The 7,571-nt window shown below is 41.4% G+C and overlaps 1 protein-coding gene and 1 long non-coding RNA gene across 4 annotated transcripts in view; one reads left to right on the forward strand and one right to left on the reverse strand.

The window, feature by feature from the left end:
- Positions 1-1,312, reverse strand: part of LOC308489714 (uncharacterized protein) — a 28,187-nt gene extending 26,875 nt beyond the window's left edge. The window contains exons 1-2 of one of the 3 annotated variants that reach the window (XM_081031253.1): positions 1,157-1,269; positions 104-189 (exon numbers count right to left, since the gene is read on the reverse strand). The gene's annotated coding sequence lies outside the window, so the exon portion shown is untranslated. Of the gene's footprint in view, positions 1-103; positions 190-685; positions 1,118-1,156 lie in introns of those variants that run through there. The other 2 variants (XM_081031254.1, XM_081031255.1) reach the window with 2 other exon arrangements.
- A 63-nt stretch (positions 1,313-1,375) lies between these two features.
- Positions 1,376-4,122, forward strand: LOC308490219. Its single transcript, XR_013992174.1, has 3 exons — positions 1,376-1,459; positions 3,313-3,438; positions 3,923-4,122. It is a non-coding gene; the product is annotated as an uncharacterized lncRNA (long non-coding RNA).
- Positions 4,123-7,571: the final 3,449 nt, after the last annotated feature.

The raw sequence follows: 7,571 nt of genomic DNA on the forward strand, positions 1-7,571 counted from the left end.
CTTAAAGAACATTTGCGCATTTACTCTTCATAATAACTCTGTGAAGTAGGAATTATGACAACTTTTTTTCAAAATGAGGAAGATTGACTCCTAACCTACTCACCAGAAGCAGAAGCAGACTCTTCTTACTCCACAGTCCATACCCTTGCCACTTGACCAAAATGATTTGCAGATGACAAAAATGCTCAACTAGAAAATATAAAGGAATCAACTTAGAAGCTGTTAGTAACAACATGAGTAGAATGAGGTGACAACATAAGTATATCTTTTTAGTTTTTGCTCTTATGCATTACATAAAATTAGAAGAAACAAAAAAGGAGTAGGGTCATGTGAAAAAAAAGGCACCATTTATAATTATAACAAAAGTAAAAACTATTTAAGAATAAACATAACCAGATCTGTCCAAGGCACATATGGAAAAACACCACAGCTCATCAAAGAAGAAAGTAACTTGGGTTAAAGGAAATCCATCACAAGTGCCTGAAAGTGTTGTAGCTATGTCTAAGTCAGCTCTACAAAAATTAAAGCACCCACTTGATGAAACACAACTGCAACAGTTTAAAGAAGGGAAACTTCTAGAGTTTGTAATATGGAAATGGTTATGATAGGATGTTACATTAAAATGTATAAAACTACACCAATACCTACACACCTGATCCTAATATTAAAAATGAAATATACTAACTTTTAACAAGAGTTATTTTCTGGATTATTTACAGGATTATTTAGGAGGATGGGGGCGTCATTATTTGGGTCTGAATGAACCTGAAAACAAAATTTCAATAGGAACATACAGTAAACAGGGACACAAGAGGACCTGAAACCCATCTCTAAAATTAAGCATGCCATTAGCAATAAACACGGAATTCCCCAAACGCTGTCCCCAACACGAACACGGCTCCCGTTTCCCCCAACCAGCGACACCCCAAACGCTACTCTCCAACAAAGACATTCCAACTGCTCGTCCCCACAGAGAACACCACTAACTCCCCATCCACCGGGAACCCTCCACGTTGACCACCCTCCAACAAGGATTTCCACTCGCTTCCCCCAACACAGGGCCCGTGCGTTTCAGAACAACAACAAAAAAAAAACCCCAACACGCTCACGTGGTCCCGAAACACGCCCGGAACCCGACACTGATCTGACCACTGACCTACGTCTTCCCGCTGGAGACAAATCACGGAATCACTTCTCTAAACTCTGCTTTACGGTCCACAGCCCCGAAGCCGCCCCTCAACATCTGTCTGTAGCCGCAGAAGCTGAAAGGATGGCGGCCGACGAAGGTCAGTACGCGTCATTCCAGAGTCTCGGAATCTGGCTGGACGTCGTCCTTCTGTGACGTAGAATGGTCGCGCCCGATTGGAGGCTGTTTACCGGGAGCAGCCATCTTCCAACCTACTGCCCTAGGGCGGGCGTCCTCTCCCTTTCCCGGCTTTTCGCGGGAAGGATCGAGACGGTGAGAAGCTACCACTGAAAACGACCTGTTTAACCTCATTCCCAAACCACTTGAATCCCTGGGACTCCCCACTGTGCAACATTCGCCAGGGTTGCTACACAAACTGCTTAGCTACTCAGAAACTCAAGCCTGCCCCAGGCTCTGCTCAGGATGGGCAGAGACGGTCCCGGACATTAAGGCAGTTTGAGCCTAAGACCAGAGAGAAGCTAAGTGGGCGCGGTCATCTTAGAGTAAATTCCACCGGGAGGGAATCCGAGCAGCCCCTAACAATCGGTGGAGAACGGACTGTTATCCCGGGAATTGTGGCAGGAAGGGGCTTTGTGGGGGAAGCGGCATTTTTGGCCATTCTGGGGTTTAGAGACGCACTGAAGATGGCATTGATCAGAGAGTGGGTAATACGGGCAGCATTATAAAGTTCTTGTTATGGCCGGGTGGAGGAAAATGGGCAACACGGTTGATCAGGGGCCGGCAAGGGGGCCTGAGCCAACGGGTGGGTGGAACCAAAGGCAAAGCAAGCTTTTTCTTCCGCAAAGATGGCAAATACCTTGAATCAAAAGCTCTGAGAAAGGGTCTGTTTAATGTTGCAGCCCAAATTCCCAGTGCAAAACTCCTCTCCTTGATTGTACAACCAGGCTGAGAGTACCTTCAAACTAAAGGGATTGATCATTCGTTCACCCACCCAACAGATATGGACTATTCCTGCTATACATCAAACATCGTTCTGCTGCTGGGGATACAAAAGCTATAAATGCAGATTAAAAAAACCATTCTTTGTGGAGTTACACATTCCACTGTAGAATATCACATGAAATTGCTGCTTTGATTTCCTCATTCCAGCAAAAGTCTTGTAATTCCCACCTATGAAACTGGATGGCAGAGCATTGAACCAGAGACCATTATTCTCAAGCCTTAAGATCTAATGGAAGTTGCTAGTTTTAGATTTGCTTGGGACCCAGCACTCCTTTCATAGACATATAGACATGTCTATACTACCCTTAACCTTAAACAAATAGACAACCAGGTATTTCTTCAGCAAAATAAGTTTATTTGGGAGCAAAAAAGCATTCACAATTTTGGACATGCAAGCTAGGGCAGAACCATAGGCAAGTCCAGAGAACAAAGGAGTGTAATGGTTTTTATAGAGGAAAAGGTGGAGGGGCAGTTGGAGGGGCTGTTGTAAACAAAATTGTAGTGGCTTCTCACTGGCCCAGTTGTAATAGTCTCTCATTGGTTGAGTGGTTGTCTGGAGAGGAGACAACATTCCTTCTGGAGTGGTAGAAAGGTCTTCCTGTTGGAGATAGAAAGTATGTCTCTTCCAGTTTGGGGTTCTTAACAATGAATGACAGGGTGTGTGATCTCCCCCTACAGGCCCTCCCAACTCCATTTAGTTAATGTTTCCTTTATTTAACACCCCTGCTCCCTCATTGTATTTTGGAAGCATGTAACTTCTCTGGTTTTACAGGTTCACAGCTGGAGAGGAATTTTGCCTTGGTAAATTGTACCTCAAGTCTCACCCATATCTGATTTAGGTGATTTTTAAGTGAGACTTTGGACTATAGATGTTAATGCTGGAATAAGTTAAGATTTTTGAGGCTGTCAGAGTGGGATGCATGTATTTTGAATGCAAGGAGGACTTGGATTTGGCGGGAGCTGGGGGTCACGAGTGGAATGTTATAGACTGTTTGCATCCCCCAGATTCATGCATTGAAGCCTTAAGACCCACTGTGGCTATATTTGGAGATGGGGCACTAAGAAAGAAATTAAGGTTAAATGAGATCATAAAGATGACACTGTGATCCAGTAAATTTACTGTCCTTATAAGAAGAAACACCAGAGAACTCTGTCTTTTTCAGTTCAGATAAACTGAGGAAAGGCCATGTGACAACATTGAAGATTGTTCTCTGCAAACCAGGAACAGGATCCTCACAAGAAACCAGATCTGCTGGAACCTTGACCTTGGACTTCTGGCCTCCAGAAATGTGAGAAAATTAATTTCTGTTGTTTAAGCTATCCTTTCTGTGGTATATGTTATGACAACAAGACACAGTGGTAAATTACATTGCTTAGAAAATTAGACACATTTTAACTTACTTTGCATTCTTTGGATAAACCCAATGTAGTCCTGAAGTGTTTACCTCTTTTGAATATTGCTTATATGTTCATTAAAAACCTGGGAAACATTTGTGGGATCATGGTAGAAGGAATATGATTTTGCATCTGGCATCTTTAATAATATGGGCTTACCAGGAATTGATTCTGGCTTTAATGTGTGAGCTCAATTAGAGTGCTTCTAACAGTTTGGTTGACTGGACATGACTCAAAGGTGGCCTACACTAAATAAAGTTTAAATGCCAGAAATTCCTTCTAATTCTGTAAAGTATCCAAAGATATATGGAGTTAGGAATGCTGATGTTGATATATCATGTAAAACCATCTTACCCATCTCCTAAATATGTATCCTAGGAGCATCTAGAAGAGTCTCTTCAATGAAGCTGATCTTGCTACAGAAAATGGAAGTATGCTATAAGATTCTGTTACTATACATGAAGAGGTATAATAACACTTGAACATATACTCATAAGCTAATGATGCAGGCTGTAAATTCAAGGAACCACGTAATAACAAAATTATAGCTAATATGCCAATAAAGGAGATAAATAACCATAAAACATACTCAGTTACTTCAAAAGAAGGTAGAAAAAGAAAAGGGGAGCAAAAAACAGATGGGATAAATAGGATATCTCGTTATTAATTTAAACTTAACCACATTAATTCTCACATGAAACGCAAATGATCTAAACACAAGAAAAAGACAGATTGTCAACTATATGGTGCCTACATGAAACCCACTTTAAATACTAAGTCACAAATAGGTTATAAGTAAGCCATGTAAATAGAGATATGAAAGATAAAAAAAAAGGCCTAAGTCAAAAACTACAATTTCTGAGATAAAACATACACAGGATGGGATTAATGGCAGATTACACGTTAGAAGAAATGATCATTGAACTTGACACAGCAGTAGAAGCTATCCAAAATGAAATGTGAAAAAGACTAACTATATATACACTATATATACAGTGTTTTAACTTACTTGTGTATGCAAAAGATCAATGAACTTGATGACAAGGCAAAAGAAAGTATACAAACTCAAGTACAGAGAACAAAAGCTAATAAAAGCTTTTGTTAAAAAAAGAAAAGCCTTGAGTTCTTGGCCAATGGGTAAGAGGTATCTTTGTGAGAAGTGCCAAGTGGAAACCTCTTAAACTTCCCTTCACTCTGTTCAAGATAGTGAAACCCTACCGTGGAAGGGTTTATAACATATGAAGAAATAAAATGTAGTGCACATCTTACAAACACCACAGCACATTGTGATCATTAACATGTTAATCATTCCTCTTCTGTTTTGATCTAATGGAATATAGGTATAACTGTTTATACAGTTATAATAATGTCCTTGTTTGCTCAATCTACGTAGCAGTTTTAGCTCAATCTAGCAGATTAATTTTTCTCAGCATTGGTCTCACTTTCCTGCTTTTATGCATGACTCACAATCTACATATCTAGGATACAGGGATTAATAGAAATTCCCTATCCTCATAAAGCTTACAGTCTAACTTTTACAGTCTATAACTTACAATCAAGACCTTATACTTGGCCGGCCTGGTGGCTCAGGTGGTTGGAGCACCATGCTCCTAATGCTGAGGTCGCCGGTTTGATTCCCACATGGCTCAGTGAGCTGTGCCCTCTACAGCTAAGATTGTGAACAACAGCTCTCTCTGGAGCTGGGCTGCCATGAGCAGGCAGCCATCGTGTGGCGAGAGCTACTGTGAGCGAGAGCTACTGTGAGCGACCGACCACTGGCGACTGACTGCCTCAGCCAGGTGGAGTGCAAGGCTCATAATACCAGCATGGGCCAGGGAGCTGTGTCCTACACAACAAGACTGAGAAACAACGACTTGAACCAGAGTGGGGCGGGGGGAGGGGGCAGAAGAAGGGGGAGAGAAGGTTAGACGAACTGAACTTTTCACCAACAATTCGTGGCTCTTGCATCACAACAATGCACCAGCTCACACAGCAGTTTGTGAGGGAGTTTTTAGCCAGTAAACAAATAACTGTATTGGAACACCTTCCCTACTCACCTGATCTGACCCCCAATGACTTCTTTCTTTACCTGAACATGAAAGAAATATTGAAAGGAAGACATTTAGGACATCAAGGGTAATACGATGACAGTTCTGATGGCCATTTCAGAAGAAGAGTTCCAAAATTGCTTTGAAGGGTGGACTAGGAGCTGGCATCGGTGCATAGCTTTCCAAAGGGAGTACTTCGAAGGTGACCATAGTGATATTCAGCAATGAGGTATGTATCACTTTTTCTAGGATGAGTTCACGAAGTTAATTGTCTAACCTCATATACTGACACCTGTTGAGTGCAGGGACTTTCGCACTATCATATTTCTACCTACTATGAGCTCACTGATAAACTGTGGTGATCACTGATGATAGTATCTATCTTCCAAAACCTGGCCTCTGCATTCATAGGCTGTCTGTTGATGCATAACCATATAATCAACTAGACATTGCTCAAGACTTTTCAAAATTGAATGTAACAGTTTGTCCTACCGTGTTTCCCCTAAAATAAGACCTAGCCAGACAATCAGATCTAATGCATCCTTTGGAGCAAAAATTAATATAAGACCCAGTCTTATTTTACTATAATATAAGACCAGGTCTAGGATAGGATAGGACAGGATAGGACAGGACAGGATAGGATAGACTGGGTCTTATATTAAGTTTTGCTCCAAAAGATGCATTAGAGTTGATTGTCTGGCTAGGTCTTATTTTCAGGGAAACACGGTATGTGTTTTCTTGTGACATAAAATAAAATGTAATTGACCATTGAAGGCATAACCATATTCACTGTATTCATAAGGTGTCTCTCCTGTACACTCTCTTATCTGCGGAGGGTGCACATCTGGCAACTGGCTATCCTGTAGTGACTACATTCCTATCTGCTAGGAGCCTAATCATGTTTAATGATGTCTGAGGGGGTCACAGAAGGCATTAGCACAGTCACCATATTAACAGGGTTTTCCCCTTGCAGGAGTTCACTAGTATCTAATAAGCTGTGAACCTTTATGGAAGGATATTCAACCTACACTGAATCTACATGTTTCTCTCTTGTTCACAATCTTAGCTGTAGAGTGCACAGCTCACTGTGTGTATATCCTCTTATGTTTCACAAGGCATGACTTGTGGGAGAAAGCTTTCCCATACTTATTGCATCCGTAAGGTCTCTCTCCTGTATACGTTCTTTGATGGACAATGAGTATCGTCTTTGTAGTGAAATCTTTCCCACAGTCACTGCATGTATAGGGTTTCTCTCTTGTGTGAATTCTCTGATGTTTAATGAGTCCAGATTTCTGTGAACAGGATTTTCCACATTCAGTACACACAAAGGGAATCTTTCCTGTGTGAAATGCTGATGTGCTATGAGGCAAGCCTTCTGGCTGAAGGTCTTACCACATTCAGTGCAGCCATATGGTTACTCTCCAGTGTGAGTTTGTTGATGTATAATAAGATTGCCCTTCTGAATGAAACCTTTTCCACATTCATTGCATACAAAGGTTTCTCTCCTGATGAGTTTCCTGATGTAGAAGGAGCTGTGACTTTCTGGAGAAACCTTACCCACATTCACTGCATCCGTGTGGTTTTTCTCTTTCCTTTCTCTGGTGTGTAATGAGCTCTCCCTTCGTGCAGAAGGCTTTACCACATTCATTGCACTCATAAGGTTTGTCTCCTGTGTGAGTTTTCTGGTGTTCAGTTAGCTTGAACTTTCTGGAGAATGCCTTCCCACACTCACTGCACACATGGGGTTTCTCTTCATTGTGAGTTCACTGATGTTCAGTGAGCTTGAACTTCTTGGAGAAGGTTTTCCCACGTTCACTACATCCATGGGGTTTCTTTCCTGTGTGAATTCTTTTAGGTTCCTTGAACAAAAACTTCTTGAGGAAGGCTTTCCCACATTGAATACATTCATGGACTTTCTCTATTATGTATGTTTCCTGAAGTTTAAGGATTTGTGACTTAGTCCTGATGGGTTTTCTACA

This window comes from Rhinolophus hipposideros, assembly GCF_964194185.1.
Source record: "Rhinolophus hipposideros genome assembly, chromosome: 21".
Classification (NCBI taxonomy): domain Eukaryota; kingdom Metazoa; phylum Chordata; class Mammalia; order Chiroptera; family Rhinolophidae; genus Rhinolophus; species Rhinolophus hipposideros.